General features: G+C 46.4%; 1 protein-coding gene across 1 annotated transcript in view; it reads right to left on the minus strand.

The window, feature by feature from the left end:
* Positions 1-19,924, minus strand: part of LOC132156497 (collagen alpha-1(XIX) chain-like) — a 60,991-nt gene that overhangs the window by 20,366 nt on the left and 20,701 nt on the right. The window lies entirely within an intron of this gene.

Genomic DNA, 19,924 nt, shown 5'->3' on the forward strand with positions numbered 1-19,924 from the left:
AAAGCCACAACTATATTAACTCACGTTTTATTTCTTTGTTTATCCAAAGACTTTTTGTTCATTGCCTTTTCTTGTACTGTTACTGTCTTCCTTTTTTTGCCTGGTTTGCCTTCACTAACTGCAAAGGCTGGTACTGTGAATTTTGATTGCTGTTTCTCTGCCATTGTTTCGGTATTCCTAGGATCCGTGCCTGTTGAATTCCTCAAATCAAACGTACTCGGTTACTAAACGTAACCTCGGTTCTCTCTAGAAGAGCGAACGAGTACTGCGTCTTAGCTAAGACGCTACGGAAAAGTCTCTTTTCACGAAATACTGAAGCAAAAAATTATCCTTAATTTTGTATTTTTGTAAAGCGCATTTGCAGCAGTACACAGCCATAGGCGAGACGGCTCGCTCGCTCATTGGCTTGTTCTGCGGCAACTGCACAGCCTATCGAGCGCAGGCTGATGCAACATCAGACCAATAAGGGCGCTTCGCGCCCTTCTTGCCACTTCCCGCCAAAACGGGTGTGGCCCAACCTATAAAAGGAGCTCGAAAAGGCTGACTCACCTGATTTATTTCATCGCCGAAGCGAACCAGAGTGAATCGTACGCACGGCAGAGAACGCAGTACTCGTTCGCTCTTCTAGAGAGAACCGAGGTTACGTTTAGTAACCGAGTACGTTCTCTTACGAGAGCTCTCTCGTACTGCGTCTTAGCTAAGACGCTACGGGAACCCGATGTAAAACGCCGTGCGCGCAGGGATCACACACCAATAAACCTGAAGCAACGCCCAGGATTTACAGTGCACAGTCACCTGAGGGACTCACAGAGAGTCCGGGACAGAAAAGGGGGAAAGCCCTCCGTCCCATATCTAGCAGCATCCGTAGATGCAGCAATATGACATCACACAGCCGAGGCAATACTGCCCATATAACAGTCGGCAGCGCATAGCGCTCATGAATTCAGAATTCCCCTCAGGGCCCTGATTCTTCTATACCGACAGCAGCCATGCTTGCAAGGCGGGAACCTCCAGGTTATAGAACCTGATAAATGTAGACGGCGAGGCCCAACCCGCCGCCATACATATATCCTGCAAGGAGATCCCAGTAGACAACGCCCACGACGAGGTGACGCCTCTTGTGGAGTGTGCTCTGACGCCCAACGGGCACTGAAGGCCCCTGGAAGCGTAAGCTAACGCTATGGCGTCAACTATCCATCTGGATAGAGTCTGTCTCGAAACAGCCATTCCTTTGGAACGTCCACCGAACGAGACAAATAGCTGCTCCGTCTGCCGAAAGGCAGTAGAGCGAGACACATAAGCTCTTAAAACCCTGACAGGGCAAAGAAGACTCGAGTCTCCATCCTCCCCTGACACGGTGTGTTGAGGGATTTCGGCACATAACCGTGCCTAGGTTTGAGTATGACCCTTGAGTCATTGGGCCCAAACTCCAAGCACGACTGGCTCACCGAGAGCGCGTGCAAATCACCCACACGCTTCACAGAAGCGAGAGCCAACAAGAATACTGTCTTGAACGACAGATGCTGAAGGCTAACCGATTGGATAGGCTCAAAAGGGGGACCCTTCAAGGCCTCCAAAACCGCCGCGAGGTCCCACATAGGGACTGACGGAGGTCTGGGAAGATTCAGCCTCCTAGCTCCTCTGAGGAACCGGATGACTAAATCGTTCCTTCCTATTGACTGACCGGACGCCGTTTCAGAAAACGCCGCGATGGCCGCCACATAAATTTTGAGCGTGGATGGGGCTCTGCCCTTATCCAACAGCTCCTGTAGGAAGGAGAGGACCTCCGTCACCTCACAACTAAGGGGTGAATAACCTCGAGCTGTGCACCAGCTGGAGAACACCGACCACTTCGAGGCATACAGACGTCGTGTCGACGGAGCTCTAGCCTGAGTGATGGTATTTAGCACTCCCACTGCGAGATCAGCGGGTAACCGTTGAGTACCCATACATGGAGGGACCACAACTCCGGTTGAGGGTGCCAAATCGAGCCCCTGGCCTGCGAGAGGAGATCTCTCCTCAACGGTACCGGCCATGGGGCGACATCTGCTAATTGCATCAAATCTGGGAACCATGGTTGGTTCTTCCAAAGAGGTGCCACAAGCAGTATTGAACATCTCGTTTCTCTCACCCGTTCTATCACCTGCGGAAGGAGGGAGACGGGAGGGAACGCATAAAGCGGGCAGCACGGCCATTTCCGTGACAGCGCGCTTTCGTTCTTGGAAAAGAATGTGGGGCAGTGAGCGTTTTCGTGGGACGCAAAGAGGTCCACCTCCGCCATGCCAAATCTCTCCCACAACAGCCGAACTGTTTGCGGGTGTAGAGACCATTCGCCCGTAGGAACATTGCCTCTGGACAGCCTGTCTGGACCCAGATTCTGCAGTCCAGGCACATGCACTGCTCTCAGCGAGCGCACGTTGCGTTGAGCCCAAATCAGGAGGCGTTCCGTCAGCCTGTACAGGTTTCGGGACCCGAGACCGCCCTGGCGATTTATGTAGGACACCACGGACATGTTGTCCGAACGGACTACGAAGTGGTGATCCTTGATATGGGGACAAAAGCGCGTCAGCGCGTTCTCCACTGCCAGCATTTCCAGGCAGTTGATATGATGGAGCTTTTCCCGTTCTGACCATAGGCCAAAGGACGGTCTGCCTTCGAGCAGCGCTCCCCATCCCGAAGTGGAGGCGTCTGTCGACACCATTTTCACACTCGGGGAAGTCCCCAGGCTTACACCTGATCGGTACCAGCCGTTCGCTGTCCAAGGTGCTAGAGCCGCAACACAGCTCTGATCGACCTTGAAATGCAGCCGGCCAGACGCCCACGCTCTGCGCGGCACCCGAGCCTTCAGCCAGAACTGCAGGGGGCGCATGCGAAGCAGACCCAGCCGCAGAACCGGAGATGCTGAGGCCATGAGACCCAGCATCTTTTGACAGTGTTTGAGCCACACAGTCGCGCCGCAGCGGAAAGAACTCGCTGCGCGCTGAATGCCCATCGTGCGCTGTGGTGACAGTCGCGCCGTCATGGAACACGAGTTCAGAACTATACCCAGAAACAGGATCGTCTGACTGGGGTTCAGCGAACTCTTCGCCCAATTGACACTGAGGCCGAGCTTCTCGAGGTGATCGAGTAAAACGGCCCTGTGGTCCACGAGCTCCGCTCGTGATTGGGCCAAAACCAGCCAGTCGTCCAAATAATTCAGCACTCGTATGCCTCTGAGTCTGAGAGGAGCGAGCGCTGCATCCATGCACCTCTTAAACGTACGAGGAGCTACGGACAAGCCGAATGGCAGGACTGCAAACTGGTATGCCTGGCCCTCGAAGGCGAATCTCAAAAACCGCCTGTGGTTTGACGCTATCTGTATTTGAAAATACGCGTCCTTCAGATCTATTGACATGAACCAGTCCCCTCCGCGAATCTGCGCGAGGAGCTTCCTGGTCGTGAGCATTTTGAAACTGCGTTTCATCAATGCCTTGTTCAGCTGTCTTAGATCCAGTATGGGCCTGAGACCCCCGTCTCTCTTGGGCCCCAGAAAGTATCTGCTGTACAGCCCCCCCTCGCTTTGAGCTTGAGACACAGGCTCTACAGCCCCTTTGCTCAACAGTTTTGATATTTCGGCCCGAAGTATGTGTGCTACTTCTGTTTTGACCGTAGTTTCGACGCGCGCTGAGAAGCGCGGTGGGCGTCGAGAAAACTGTAGCGAGTAGCCTCTCTTTATAATGCCTAGCACCCAATCCGAAACTCCTGGAAGCGCTGACCATGCATCTGCATGAATGGCTAAGGGCTGGATGTGACACGCGCTCTGTTGACTGGGCAACGGTGGCGCTCGAGTGTGCTGCGCATCTGAGGCGGGGAGCGCGCTGATCACAGCGGGCAGATCGCTCATCCTCGACCCCGTTCCGGCGCTTAACCGACTGGAGGGAGGCTGAGCGGGTCCCGTGGGACTCAATATATCTGCGAGTAACCGTGGGCTGCATGTGTGCACTTTTACCACTTCCAACTCGCCGTCTGCCTGTGCAGAATGTACGTGCACGGGCCTCGTTTTTACAGAAGCCCCGCGCCGTAAGTGACATAGTGTATGTGGGCACTGGGAAGTGGGCACGTTTACTATGCGGCGCGCTCGACCGATCTGTGTCGATCTTATGTGCGCCAGCCCTGTGTGCAGGGCTGTGCTCACATGCGGGGATGGGCACTGGGTAGTGGGCATCGCCACTGCATTTAAAGCACCATCGGCCGTGGCCGGACGAGCGTGCACGGGTTTCGTTTTTACAGAAACCACATGACGCGTGTGACATAGTAATTGTGGGCACTGAGGGGTGGGCACGTTTACTATGAAGTGTGCGCGACCGACTTGAGTCGACATTATGAGCGCAGGTCCTGTGTGTAGGGCTGTGCTTACATGTGGAGATGGGCACTGAGGAGTGGGCATCGTCACAACATTTATAGCACCATCGGCCGTGGCCGGAACACCAGAAAAAACACTGTTTTTGTGAAACATCTGGGTAGCCGTGATAACGGCTTTTGTGTGCAGGCAAGCGGGCACTCGTGCAGGCTTGCGCATTGCAGAAGACACTGAGGCAGTCGCAACTCTTGGAACTGCAACAGCGGCGCGCTTGGGTGAGAGCTCGGCCGCAGCGGAACTCGAACACTGGCGCTTTCCCAGCAGTGCTAGGATGCTTTCGGGGCTTCTGGCTTCATCGCAATCCTCTGCCGCGGCTCCCGCGGCGCGGGGCGACGGCTCGAAGAGCGAGAACGGGGTCCCGAGCTGCGTTGCTGACGCTGTCGTGATGGCGCAGCAGGAGGCGGTGGGCGTGACTGAGAGCTCTGTGGGGCCGGTCTAGAGCGGCTAGCTGCAGAACTGGAGCGCTACGGCAAGAAGTGCTTGAACGCCTGTGAAGCTTTCTGGTCCTCGGCGAATCTCTCCACAAACTCGTTGACGGAAGATCCAAAGAGGCTGGCAGGAGTTAGCGGAGCGTCAAGAAACGCAGCGCGCTCAGACTCCTTGATGTCAGAAAGCGTCAGCCACAAATGCCTCTCAGCCACCGTAGCGGAAGCCATAATTCGTCCCATGGCCTGTGCAGCGGACTTAGTAGCACGGAGGGAGAGATCCGAAGCACTCCTCAGATCCGCGAGACAGATCGCTTCAGGTCCCATCTCATCCAGCTTGCGGAGAAGATCGCCCTGGAAAATCTGTAGCGTCGCCATGGTGTGTAACGCAGACGCAGCCTGCCCAGCAGCAGAGAATATCCGTCATGCGGCAGGCTTTGGATGGCAACGCCGCCTTAGTCCGCCGTCCAGCAGAGGGCGGGCAAAGGTGCGCTGCTATAGCCTGTTCCACCGGCGGAAGTGACAGGTAGCCTCTGTTCTTAGCACAGTCCAGTGTGGAGAATGCTGACGAAACAGATGAGCGGATTCTCGCCGAGAATGGAGCGTCCCAAGCCTTCGCCACTTCTTCGTGAAGCTCAGGAAGAAAAGGGCGTGTTTTGAGCTTGAGGAAGAGCGCTCATCAGGAAGATAGCTACCATCCAGCCGGGAACGTGAAGGGGGCGCTGGTGCAGACCACTCGAGGCCGAGGCTCGCCGCGGCCAACGAGAGTACACGCATCAGCTCCTTATCGATATCCCCCCGTCTGCTGGGCCTCTGAGCAGCGGGCGCGAGATCCACGGAGCTCGCCCAACCCTCACTGCCCGAAGCAAGCAGAGAGCACGTGTCTTCTTCCTCCAACGCGGGCCTGAGATCCACTTCCTCCGATGACGCGTCGGCAAGCAGCGGACGCTGAGCATCGGGAAGCGATGCAGGGGAGACCGGCGAAGCAGAGGGAACCGGCGAGCTCGGCCGAGCTGGAGGCGGTTCTGGTAGGCGCTGCGAGCGGCGCTTCTTACGGCGCTGCGGCGCAGCGGATGATGCAGGCTTCGAGAAGGATGCCAGGCGAGTCCTCAGAGTCACCATAGGCATCAACTCGCAATGAGGACATCCGCCATCAGCGAGCGCGAGCGCTGCATGGTCTTCACCCAGACAGGAGACGCAGATGACATGACGATCTCCTTCGCTGAGCGGGGTTCTGCACGAGCCGCACGAAGGCATCTTTAAAAAGACGCAGCTCTTTTGTGAATGTGCGTCGCAGGGCGAACACACACACAGAATATCACAGAACAAGGATTATAAAGGATATGGGCGCCGGATAGCGCAGCAGGAACGGCAGCGGCGGTGCCAGCGGCTTCAGGATGGCTCGTCCTGCTGATATGCTCTTCCAGACGGCGCTTGCTTCCTCGTGATCCAGCGATGCGAGATGAAAAATCAGGTGAGTCAGCGTTTTCGAGCTCCTTTTATAGGTTGGGCCACACCCGTTTCGGCGGGAAGTGGCAAGAAGGGCGCAAAGCGCCCTTATTGGTCTGATGTTGCATCAGCCTGCGCTCGATAGGCTGTGCAGTTGCCGCAGAACAAGCCAATGAGCGAGCGAGCCGTCTCGCCTATGGCTGTGTACTGCTGCAAATGCGCTTTACAAAAATACAAAATTAAGGATAATTTTTTGCTTCAGTATTTCGTGAAAAGAGACTTTTCCCGTAGCGTCTTAAGCTAAGACGCAGTACGAGAGAGCTCTCGTAAGAGAACGTGCGCGCGCAAGTGGGCAGGTCATGTGTGGCAAAAGGGTGGTTGCCATGGTTGCGAGAGAGTGACAGTCGCCTAAGCCAATCCTATGTTTCGTCCCGAAATGGAAATAATGAGCTGTGTTTAATACAGATTAAACGGTCTAGAGTCACTCGATTTTTATACTCTTTTTATCAGAGTACTTACATTTTAATTATGCATTGATATATATAGAAAGTTTAAACAAATTTGGAAGAAAGTGGTTTATACATGTATTACCTACCCTGCCTTTAAGTCGCTGGGATATATTTTTAGCAATAGCCAAAAAAAACATTGTACAGGTCAAAAATATAGATTTTCTTATATGCCAAAAATCATTAGGATATTGAGTAAAGATCATGTTCCATGAAGATAATGTGTAAATTTACTACCGTAAATATCAAAACTGAATTTTTGATTAGTAATATACATTGCTAAGAACTTCATTTGGATAACTTTAAAGGTGATTTTCCGCAGTATTTAGATTTTTTTTGCACTCTTAGATTTTCAAATAGCTATCAATGGAAAGCTTATTTATTCAGTTTTCAGATGATATATAAATCTAAATTTTGAAAAATGTACATTTAAGACTGGTGTGGTCCAGATGTTATCTACAAAATTATTTAATAATAGTTGAAGTATAGCAGTTATAATCATAAAGGACACTCCAAGACAGCAATTAACATAAAACTATAAAAAGATGCGTCAAATTGCATTGCACATAAATTATTGAAAAGGTTTTTGAACCCAATTATATGGTTAAAGTTAAAGGTATCTGAATCATAATATTCATAAAGTTCCATGTTCTTTACAGTATATGAACATAGCGTATTGTGTATCCTATATCTGTTTGCACCAGCTTTGCTTGTGTGTTTTAACACTGGGAAAGTTCAACAGCTATCTACATGCAGATGCAACAAAATCAGTGCCCATGCACATTAGCGGTCTGGCTGTCTGCAATCAACATAATGTACAAAACAAGGCCACAGCTCAATTAGTGTGTGATTTGAAAGCACTTTATAGTTAAGGTAAGTATGGAAACTGGAAAGTTCTGACTTTTCAACATCAAGGACAATCATATTTAATGAGGGAAGTTTGGAAAATGCCTCTATTATGTTAAGAAAATGCAGCAGATTTTCAAAGAGCAGTTGATGGTGGCTTTGTTGAAGATTTATCTGTTTTGCATATCCACTCAAGCACGCCTTTTTCAGAGGAAGTAAATCGAAAGTCTCAGCCGATGCTATCTACAATTCATCTGCCCATCATGTTTATGAAATAGCCATTCATTGCAGTAAGGATTTTCCCAAGGAAATATCAAAGTATTCTTTGTCTCTCATATCTGATATTGCACACTCACATTCTTAAACAATTGCAACTCTCACACTGACGTCATGTAAATGCCACTACAGCGAATACACGCCTCTGCCCAGATTTCTCAAACCGTATAAAAAACTGGCACAAAATGCTCATCTCACAGCTGTGAACTAAGAAGCGATGATAGATGTCTATTTTCAATGTCTAGTAAGCGAAGCAGAGTAGGTTGCATCTGCCATAAAGCATTTCTAAGGAAAAAAAATATGAATGTATTTACAAAGATAAAGGACTGTTAACTCACAAATGCAAGCTAACTTCATTAATAAGACTAATAATTATGTACAGCAGATTCAAACCAAGTGTGCAAATACTGTGCATGAATTTGTTTGTGTTTTTATATTTGTTTTATGCATGCACATAAATACCTTCATTCTAATATTGATGAATGTGGATTATTTTGGATAACCAAGCGCATACCTGCAGCTAGAAATTAGCATATTGCAACCCAAACCATCTCCATATAAGTCAAACTCTATCTTTGAACAGCTATTTGTCATATAGGATATATGTATTCAAATAAATAAATAAAAACAGACGGAGCACAGTAGAACAGACTGCAGGGTGCTAAGATGCATTTTTACATTTTATATACATATACATTTAAATTTCACAGTCATTTAAAAATGCTGAACTCGGATTAAAAAACAAAATGAAAACCACAGAAAAACACAATGCATGTAAATGTTTAATACTTGAATAAGTATAATAATTTAATACAAAAAGTAAATATTAGTAAACAGAGGAAGAAAGAATAATGGATCACAATGGCTGACCAACAACAGCGACCTCTACCAATTGCTGCCTCATTTCCACATTGCATTACAGATAAACAACAACCAAACTAGAAGGGCCCCCTAAAGTAAGCAATATACTTTCATCACAAGAAAAATGTAAACCAGATCTGACAATCCATACCTTCAACCATTTTTTTTTTTTGTACTGAAGCAGAAATCAGAGTTCTTGCTTACAGTCAGCTAAAATCTCTTCCCACCATTACATTATTTAACAAGAACAGCAGACTGGCAAAAAAAAAAAAAAGTTTATTTTCATATCAGAATTGGCCACAATGGGTGTTTCTGAGACACTTTGATGGCCAGCTGAATGACATGGGAGGCTGTTCAGTCTAAACACCCCCCCCAAATGTACAGCTAAATCTATCAGACGAGCTGTAAAACTGCCTGTCACCACAGCAGTATAACCAAGGATGGGGCCACTGTACCCTTGCCAATGTCCCTGGCTGGAGAGAAAAAACTGACAGTCTCCAAAATAAAAGATGACAACCATTTGAAGTTTCTCATTTGATGAATAGAAATAAAATTATAAATGAAAAAAAAAAAAAACAAGAAACCATACAGTACCATGGAGAAGAAACCATAACCCCTTTTCAAAAAGCACTAGGTATGATATTTGTATTTATATCCTGCAGTAAATGTCTGTGGAAAACGAGAATGCATTAAGTGTTATTGTTTTATCAGCACATTAATGATTCAGTGAGTTAATCTTTTCAAATTGCACCTGTACTTCGGTGTGATGCTGACACTTCTGCACACATTTTCCACAAAAATAAATAAATTAATAAAATAAAATAAGATATAGGCCTACAATGTCCAAAAGAAAAGCTCAGGAAAAAGGGTGGGGGAAAAAAAATTCTAAACCTACAGCTCTTCATACATTTATACAAAGTTTGCTAATCCAATTCTCAAGTGTTGAAGTCTTAAAATATTTGATAAAAAAGAAGAAAAAAAATGTTGTAAGTATTCATTCAAGAACTTGTTTCTATTAAACGTCAGAATGTTTTTCTTTTCTTTTTCTTTTAATTATTAAAAAAATTTAATAAAAAAAATCATCATAGCCTGGAGTCTTTGGAATGTTTGGATGATGAAAAATAAGATATGTCCCCTATAAGACTTCAAAACTCACATGCAGTGCTCAGATCTGTCAAAACAAAGCAATATAAAATTCAATATAAAATACCCACATTTTATAGTTTTTATTCTTACTGTATCTCAATAGCCTTCTTTGCTTCATTCTAAAAAATACAGGACAACAGTGTATTCTGTGAACTTACAATTGAAATAGATGTTCAAGCATGTACTAAAGGATCAGATGTGCTTAATGGTCTAGCAGGTGAGGCTGACAGCTGCGTGTCGGACCTCAGAAGACGCTAATATGTGACAGCAATGAGAATGGCTGAGAATATGTGCACCTTGCTGAGCATCTGGTTTCTACAACATGTCACGGCAACTCTCAGTTACGTTTGATTCATTGGAGATCCAATCCAAACTATTTGGTCTCTGGTCCCTTGTGCTGTGTAACAATGCAGCTTTACAAACTGCCAGTGGAAGGATCTGACTGTTCATTACAGGGATGGGCAGAAAGAATGTGATACCTGGCTGCCCTTCAATCTAGGAGTATGAATTGAAAAGCTGCATAGGATGCCAAAATTGAATTTTAAAATTGAAATTCATAATTTTGAAAATCATAATTTGCATCAATTTGGACAGAACTCATCTTTGCATCTAAAAGCGCGAGATGCAGTGCTCAGGAATGGCTTTAAAAAGTGGGCAGCACAGAATGTTTCCATCAAATAAAACTGTTGCTACTGTAAACAAGAGCTTGCTCTGCCTCCAGAGTGTTTTGATTGGTCCACTGTTTTGGAACTGACATTGATAAGCAGCGCTGTTTGTAAAAGTTAAAAATACTTAAGTTGACACGGCTTCTCAAAAATGTGACACTGCAATAGACGCAAAACGTGAGCGCAGCGGTTTTACACAACTGTTTAGCATGTCTCTACATAGTAAAACAATGGAAAATTAGTGCATTGGAATAGATAAACATGTTCTGCGTGGACGGACCCTAATTCTGCATTTTATACTCTGATATTGTCAAACTAAAATTTTTGTAACATCAATAATTCAAATTGCACCATATTGCAACACAAAATCTTGACCACAATGTTCCCAGGTAATTTAATATCCATAATATATGGACATCAGAATTGGAGTCTATAAATATACTATAACTATAAATTTAATTAGAGCATACAAAGAAATGCAATTCCAATAAATGTTTTTTAAAAAAGTTTCACAATTTCACCTTTACAAAGAAACAGCAAGTAACACATTGAATTAAAAGTGTAATTTTGAAGTAGAAAGACTGAAATAATATTTTCTTGTAAAACCTAGACCAACAATCTTTTATTTACAACTATGTGTGGTTAATATAATGAAATGTATTTCTTCTCATTAATAAGAAATTTAACATCATGTTTCCAACAACACACCATATGTTGTACGATACAGCTCAACTTGTAATGGTTCTAGCAACATCTAGTTCACAGTGGATAATTCTGCTTCTTTACTGTAGGCCTGTAACCTGTTTACATGTTTACTAAAACAGCCTATTGTTCCCTAATGAGATTCAATTAAACTGTTTTATTGGTTCTGCATCAGCTCATAATTACAGTTCAATCTCTGTGATGCACAAAGTGCCACCCCATGCTCTCCAGGGGCCAAATAAACTCTTTCTGTCTACAAGTCAGTTTCGTTCTCTTTGGTCTGATCATGGTGAGATGATTATGATTTGGACATTCTTAATTATGGCATGTTAAATTGCCCATCTGCATAAAGGGATTTATATACACATGATGCAGTTCATTGTAAACTCCTAACAGAGCTGCATTGGTTTCCAAGCCACAGCAAGTTTATGCAAATGTGTTTGGTTTATTTGCTTGTAACGTAGGAGAAAAGAAAGAGTTTACTTTTTAGAAGTACTGACAGCATGAACCTAGACTCCACTATAGCCGTGACTTTGCAGCTAAATCAAATATTAATAGCGCGAAATGGGAATCAGAATGTGAATTCTCATAGAGCTCAAGGTAATAAACTGAAGCTGTTTACCTCTCCACCTGCAATGCTCTGCCTTCCCATCAGGCCAGGTTTACACCTTCACCAGAAGAAAACTAAACTAGACTCACTTTTGAGGAAAGAAATTGCCCAGTGCTTGCAAGACAATAAAAGAACAATGTTAGGACAAAGTTTTGGATCTGCATAAATTTGTAAAATAAGTGCGATTGAGAGTGACTGAAGCTTACAATGCCATGGTCATGGTTTTGAAAGTCTGCAGGAAAGTGGAAGAGAATTCAGGGCTTTTTAGCCAAGTTTATGAAATCTTAAAGTAAAAAAAAACATGAAAAATTATATGACTTTTACTTAACGGTATTGTCTGTATTTGTTTTTCACAGGTGTTTAAGCTGTATTTTGAATAACATTTATTCTTTGTGTTGTGTTTTAGAGTTGAAAGATGACCATAAACATAACGGAAAAGGTCATTTTCAGCCAGGAAATGATCAATTCCTCAAACTTTTTTATTTTTATGATTATTATTACCAATACAGTAAACAAATTCAAAATTTATTTTTTATGCCACAATTAAATGTGCATGTTTAACAGTTTAGATGTGGTCTCAAATATTGCAAATGTAATTATTCTGATTAATGCATACTGTCTAATCAAGCGCTTTTTAATATAAAAATGTGCAAAACACACATTTCAAAGTCTGAAATAATCTGAAAACATTACAAATTCAAACTCAATAGAAATTTCAATACAGTGTTGCCCTGCAAATAAATTATTTGTACTGAACAAAAGGCCACAATTTAGGACCTTCATTTTTTGACAGCCTAAACTCAGTCAGAGTCTTCTTAAACTTCACAAAAACTGTATAGACCATCTCCAGCAGCTACAGCAGTTCCAGTAAGTAATTCCCTTCAATCAAAGCCTTTATTCTTCCACAAAGCAACTCTCCGATTAAGACTACAGAAGTGAACAGCTCAATTCGATACAAAGCATGTGAAGCCACGAATCTGCACAGTTTGTCCCCTGTGGTCTGTCAGCATCTAATCCCAACTGACTGATGGAAATGATCCCATCGCAGTAATCTGATTTCAGTTCTCTCAAGACACCACAGGATAAAATAAACCTTTCTAGCAGATTATATGCATCTGGTGAAGATCCACTGGCAGACAAAAAAAAAAAAAAAAAAAACATGCTTTCACAAAATGCCTCCTCAAACAGAACGGAGCAACATTGTGAAGTGAGCTATATGTGAAGAACCATTTCAGAAACTCTATTTGGAAACCACTTACTAGTTGTAAGATGCTGTTCAAAGTCTTCTAGACAACCTACTATACTCTCCTCAACAATTTATAAAACAGCATTTATTCACACAGACTTACCTTGCTGTCAGAAAAACCATCCAGATCAGGAGAGCCGGCTAAAGCCCTGACACCCTGAGGAAAAGACGACGACTTCATTTCCAGCAGAAAACACCAAATGTTGGCCATATCTGACAAACACTGCTCTTACTGTTTATTAGTGATTGATAACGATGTGTAAAATGCTGCTTGAAATTTACAAGTCTGAAACGGAGAAGATTTGTATTAGCATAATTAGGTAATGATGTCTATCATAAACTAGGTCCATGAGCTACTTTTCTCTACAGAGATGTCTTAAAATTTACAATAGCAATAAAAGTCGGGAATATGTGTCCCTTCAGCTTCAAAGCTATTATAAGCTTTTAAAACCTGCTTAACTTTATGTGACTTGTGACTCTCTCAATGAACACTTCAGGTTGGTTTCAAAACCTAGCGAACTGCCTCACTGTATTACGTCTATGTTTTACTTAAATATAAACTCATAAATGACTGATTTAGTAGACTGTACATTGGCAATTATTTAACTCCACTCACCACACTATTGACTATATAGATTGGTGTAGAGTTTGATGGCAGATACGCAATTTCACAAATAATTGCAAAATAGTAACAATGAATTAAATAAACATGCTCATAAAACATGCTCTAATAATCATTTGTTTGTAATTTCAAAACCCCCACAATCCTTTTTTTTGCAACTTTTACACTGTAAAAAGATTTTTTAAGAGTTGTGAAAAATTTAAAACATTTTATAAGATACTATTTTAGTCTTTCTCCTAAAAACTTTCATTTTTAATTTAACATTAATTTCTATTTTTAGTAATTATTTGTGAAATTAACTATCAATTTCTGAGTGAAATTTGTGTATTTTTCAGTGTATTCTAAATGCATACAACTTTCTAACAAATAAAATTAAAACTTGGTAAAACTACTATTTTATACTATTATTCAAAAGGTTTCAGTCGGAAAATGTTTTTTTTTCTTAGATAATATTTTTATTCAGCAAGGATGCATTTAATTGTTTGAAAGTGACTGTAAAGATATTTATGATGTTACAAAAGATTTATTTTTTTCATTCAAAGAATCCTGAAGTAAAACACATACATACACATACACACACATATATATATACATACATATATGTACAGTCAGCACCAAATCAGCATATTAGATTAATAATGGTTTTTGAAAGTTCATTTTTGCCATCACAGAAATAAAGATATCTATGTTACAAAATATATTTTATCTATTCAAAGAATCCTGAAAAAAAAAATCACTGTTAAAAAAAAATATATATGTATATATATATATATATATATATATATATATATATATATATATATATATATATATATATTTATGTTTTTTGAAAATTCATTTTTGCCATCACAGAAATAAATTACATTCTAAAACATTCAAATAGAAAACAGCTATTTTAAATATTATTATTAATAATAATAATAATCAGCCTTAGTGAGTTCTTAACGAGTCTGCTATCCTGGCAGTTATATTTTTTTTTAACCAAGCTTTTCCAATGCAAACTGGAATTGCCATAAGCAAACAATACTGGGTCAAAATAAGGTCTTTTTGCAGCACTGACAAGAATATGATGCCTTAAAATACTGTCTAGGTAGGTAGTCCACAAAATTTGGTAGTGAAAAACGTACTCCGTTACTAAACGTAACCTCGGTTCTCTCTAGAAGAGCGAACGAGTACTGCGTCTTAGCTAAGACGCTACGGAAAAGTCTCTTTTCACGAAATACTGAAGCAAAAAATTATCCTTAATTTTGTATTTTTGTAAAGCGCATTTGCAGCAGTACACAGCCATAGGCGAGACGGCTCGCTCGCTCATTGGCTTGTTCTGCGGCAACTGCACAGCCTATCGAGCGCAGGCTGATGCAACATCAGACCAATAAGGGCGCTTCGCGCCCTTCTTGCCACTTTCCGCCGAAACGGGTGTGGCCCAACCTATAAAAGGAGCTCGAAAAGGCTGACTCACCTGATTTATTTCATCGCCGAAGCGAACCAGAGTGAATCGTACGCACGGCAGAGAACGCAGTACTCGTTCGCTCTTCTAGAGAGAACCGAGGTTACGTTTAGTAACAGAGTACGTTCTCTTACGAGAGCTCTCTCGTACTGCGTCTTAGCAAAGACGCTACGGGAACCCGATGTAAAACGCCGTGCGCGCAGGGATCACACACCGATAAACCTGAAGCAACGCCCAGGATTTACAGTGCACAGTCACCTGAGGGACTCACAGAGAGTCCGGGACAGAAAAGGGGGAAAGCCCTCCGTCCCATATCTAGCAGCATCCGTAGATGCGGCAATATGACATCACACAGCCGAGGCAAGGCCTGACCAATGTGGCAATGCGGGTCTTACGCAATACTGCCCATATAACAGTCGGCAGCGCATAGCGCTCATGAATTCAGAATTCCCCTCAGGGCCCTGATTCTTCTACAGCCTTGCTTGCAAGGCGGGAACCTCCAGGTTATAGAACCTGATAAATGTAGACGGCGAGGCCCAACCCGCCGCCATACATATATCCTGCTAGGAGATCCCAGTAGACCACGCCCACGACGAGGCGACGCCTCTTGTGGAGTGTGCTCTGACGCCCAACGGGCACTGAAGGCCCCTGGAAGCGTAAGCTAACGCTATGGCGTCAACTATCCATCTGGATAGAGTCTGTCTCGAAACAGCCATTCCTTTGGAACGTCCACCGAACGAGACAAATAGCTGCTCCGTCTGCCGAAAGGCAGCAGAGCGAGACACATAAGCTCTTAAAACCCTGACAGGGCAAAGAAGACTCGAGTCTCCATCCTCCCCTGACACCGGCAGGGCAGACAGGGCAATAACCTGAGCCCGAAACGGTTTGTTGAGGGATTTCGGCACATAACCGTGCCTAGGTTTGAGTATGACCCTTGAGTCATTGGGCCCAAACTCCAAGCACGACTGGCTCACCGAGAGCGCGTGCAAATCACCCACACGCTTCACAGAAGCGAGAGCCAACAAGAATACTGTCTTGAACGACAGATGCTGAAGGCTAACCGATTGAATAGGCTCAAAAGGGGGACCCTTCAAGGCCTCCAACACCGCCGCGAGGTCCCACATAGGGACTGACGGAGGTCTGGGAGGATTCAGCCTCCTAGCTCCTCTGAGGAACCGGATGACTAAATCGTTCCTTCCTATTGACTGACCGGACGCCGTTTCAGAAAACGCCGCGATGGCCGCCACATAAACTTTGAGCGTGGATGGGGCTCTGCCCTTATCCAACAGCTCCTGTAGGAAGGAGAGGACCTCCGTCACCTCACAACTAAGGGGTGAATAACCTCGAGCTGTGCACCAGCTGGAGAACACCGACCACTTCGAGGCATACAGACGTCGTGTCGACGGAGCTCTAGCCTGAGTGATGGTATTTAGCACTCCCACTGCGAGATCAGCGGGTAACCGTTGAGTGCCCATACATGGAGGGACCACAACTCCGGTTGAGGGTGCCAAATCGAGCCCCTGGCCTGCGAGAGGAGATCTCTCCTCAACGGTACCGGCCATGGGGCGACATCTGCTAATTGCATCAAATCTGGGAACCATGGTTGGTTCTTCCAAAGAGGTGCCACAAGCAGTATTGAACATCTCGTTTCTCTCACCCGTTCTATCACCTGCGGAAGGAGGGAGACGGGAGGGAACGCATAAAGCGGGCAGCACGGCCATTTCCGTGACAGCGCGCTTTCGTTCTTGGAAAAAAATGCGGGGCAGTGAGCGTTTTCGTGGGACGCAAAGAGGTCCACCTCCGCCATGCCAAATCTCTCCCACAACAGCCGAACTGTTTGCGGGTGTAGAGACCATTCGCCCGTAGGGATATTGCCTCTGGACAGCCTGTCTGGACCCAGATTCTGCAGTCCAGGCACATGCACTGCTCTCAGCGAGCGCACGTTGCGTTGAGCCCAAATCAGGAGGCGTTCCGTCAGCCTGTACAGGTTTCAGGACCCGAGACCGCCCTGGCGATTTATGTAGGACACCACGGACATGTTGTCCGAACGGACTACGACGTGGTGATCCTTGATATGGGGACAAAAGCGCGTCAGCGCGTTCTCCACTGCCAGCATTTCCAGGCAGTTGATATGATGGAGCTTTTCCCGTTCTGACCATAGGCCAAAGGACGGTCTGCCTTCGAGCAGCGCTCCCCATCCCGAAGTGGAGGCGTCTGTCGACACCATTTTCACACTCGGGGAAGTCCCCAGGCTTACACCTGATCGGTACCAGCCGTTCGCTGTCCAAGGTGCTAGAGCCGCAACACAGCTCTGATCGACCTTGAAATGCAGCCGGCCAGACGCCCACGCTCTGCGCGGCACCCGAGCCTTCAGCCAGAACTGCAGGGGGCGCATGCGGAGCAGGCCCAGCCGCAGAACCGGAGATGCTGAGGCCATGAGACCCAGCATCTTTTGACAGTGTTTGAGCGACACAGTCGCGCCGCAGCGGAAAGAACTCGCTGCGCGCTGAATGCCCATTGTGCGCTGTGGTGACAGTCGCGCCGTCATGGAACACGAGTTCAGAACTTTACCCAGAAACAGGATCGTCTGACTGGGGTTCAGCGAACTCTTCGCCCAATTGACACTGAGGCCGAGCTTCTCGAGGTGATCGAGTAAAACGGCCCTGTGGTCCACGAGCTCCGCTCGTGATTGGGCCAGAACCAGCCAGTCGTCCAAATAATTCAGCACTCGTATGCCTCTGAGTCTGAGAGGAGCGAGCGCTGCATCCATGCACCTCGTAAACGTACGTGGAGCTACGGACAAGCCGAATGGCAGGACTGCAAACTGGTATGCCTGGCCCTCGAAGGCGAATCTCAAAAACCGCCTGTGGTTTGACGCTATCTGTATTTGAAAATACGCGTCCTTCAGATCTATTGACATGAACCAGTCCCCTCTGCGAATCTGCGCGAGGAGCTTCCTGGTCGTGAGCATTTTGAAACTGCATTTCATCAATGCCTTGTTCAGCTGTCTTAGATCCAGTATGGGCCTGAGACCCCCGTCTCTCTTGGGCACCAGAAAGTATCTGCTGTACAGCCCCCCCTCGCTTTGAGCTTGAGACACAGGCTCTACAGCCCCTTTGCTCAACAGTTTTGATATTTCGGCCCGAAGTATGTGTGCTACTTCTGTTTTGACCGTAGTTTCGACGCGCGCTGAGAAGCGCGGTGGGCGTCGAGAAAACTGTAGCGAGTAGCCTCTCTTTATAATGCCTAGCACCCAATCCGAAACCCCTGGAAGCGCTGACCATGCATCTGTATGAATGGCTAAGGGCTGGATGTGACACGCGCTCTGTTGACTGGGCAACGGCGGCGCTCGAGTGTGCTGCGCATCTGAGGCGGGGAGCGCGCTGATCACAGCGGGCAGATCGCTCATCCTCGACCCCGTTCCGGCGCTTAACCGACTGGAGGGAGGCTGAGCGGGTCCCGTGGGACTCAATATATCTGCGAGTAACCGTGGGCTGCATGTGTGCACTTTTACCACTTCCAACTCGCCGTCTGCCTGTGCAGAATGTACGTGCACGGGCCTCGTTTTTACAGAAGCCCCGCGCCGTAAGTGACAGTGTATGTGGGCACTGGGAAGTGGGCACGTTTACTATGCGGCGCGCTCGACCGATCTGTGTCGATCTTATGTGCGCCAGCCCTGTGTGCAGCCGGTCTAGAGCGGCTAGCTGCAGAACTGGAGCGCTTCGGCAAGAAGTGCTTGAACGCCTGTGAAGCTTTCTGGTCCTCGGTGAATCTCTCCACAAACTCGTTGACGGAAGATCCAAAGAGGCCGGCAGGAGTTAGCGGAGCGTCAAGAAACGCAGCGCGCTCAGACTCCTTGATGTCAGAAAGCGCCAGCCACAAATGCCTCTCAGCCACCGTAGCGGAAGCCATAACCCGTCCCATGGCCTGTGCAGCGGACTTAGTAGCGCGGAGGGAGAGATCCGAAGCACTCCTCAGATCCGCGAGACAGATCGCTTCAGGTCCCATCTCATCCAGCTTGCGGAGAAGATCGCCCTGGAAAATCTGTAGCGTCGCCATGGTGTGTAACGCAGACGCAGCCTGCCCAGCAGCAGAGAATATCCGTGCAAGCAGCGATGACGTCATGCGGCAGGCTTTGGATGGCAACGCCGCCTTAGTCCGCCGTCCAGCAGAGGGCGGGCAAAGGTGCGCTGCTATAGCCTGTTCCACCGGCGGAAGTGACAGGTAGCCTCTGTTCTTAGCACCGTCCAGTGTGGAGAATGCTGACGAAACAGATGAGCGGATTCTCGCCGAGAATGGAGCGTCCCAAGCCTTCGCCACTTCTTCGTGAAGCTCAGGAAGAAAAGGGGCGTGTTTTGAGCTTGAGGAAGAGCGCTCATCCGGAAGATAGCTACCATCCAGCCGGGAACGTGAAGGGGGCGCTGGTGCAGACCACTCGAGGCCGAGGCTCGCCGCGGCCAACGAGAGTACACGCATCAGCTCCTTATCGATATCCCCCCGTCTGCTGGGCCTCTGAGCAGCGGGCGCGAGATCCACTGAGCTCGCCCAACCCTCACTGCCCGAAGCAAGCAGAGAGCACGTGTCTTCTTCCTCCAACGCGGGCCTGAGATCCACTTCCTCCGATGACGCGTCGGCAAGCAGCGGACGCTGAGCATCGGGAAGCGATGCAGGGGAGACCGGCGAAGCGGAGGGAACCTGCGAGCTCGGCCGAGCTGGAGGCGGTT

Source organism: Carassius carassius, chromosome 14, assembly GCF_963082965.1.
Source record: "Carassius carassius chromosome 14, fCarCar2.1, whole genome shotgun sequence".
NCBI lineage: Eukaryota > Metazoa > Chordata > Actinopteri > Cypriniformes > Cyprinidae > Carassius > Carassius carassius.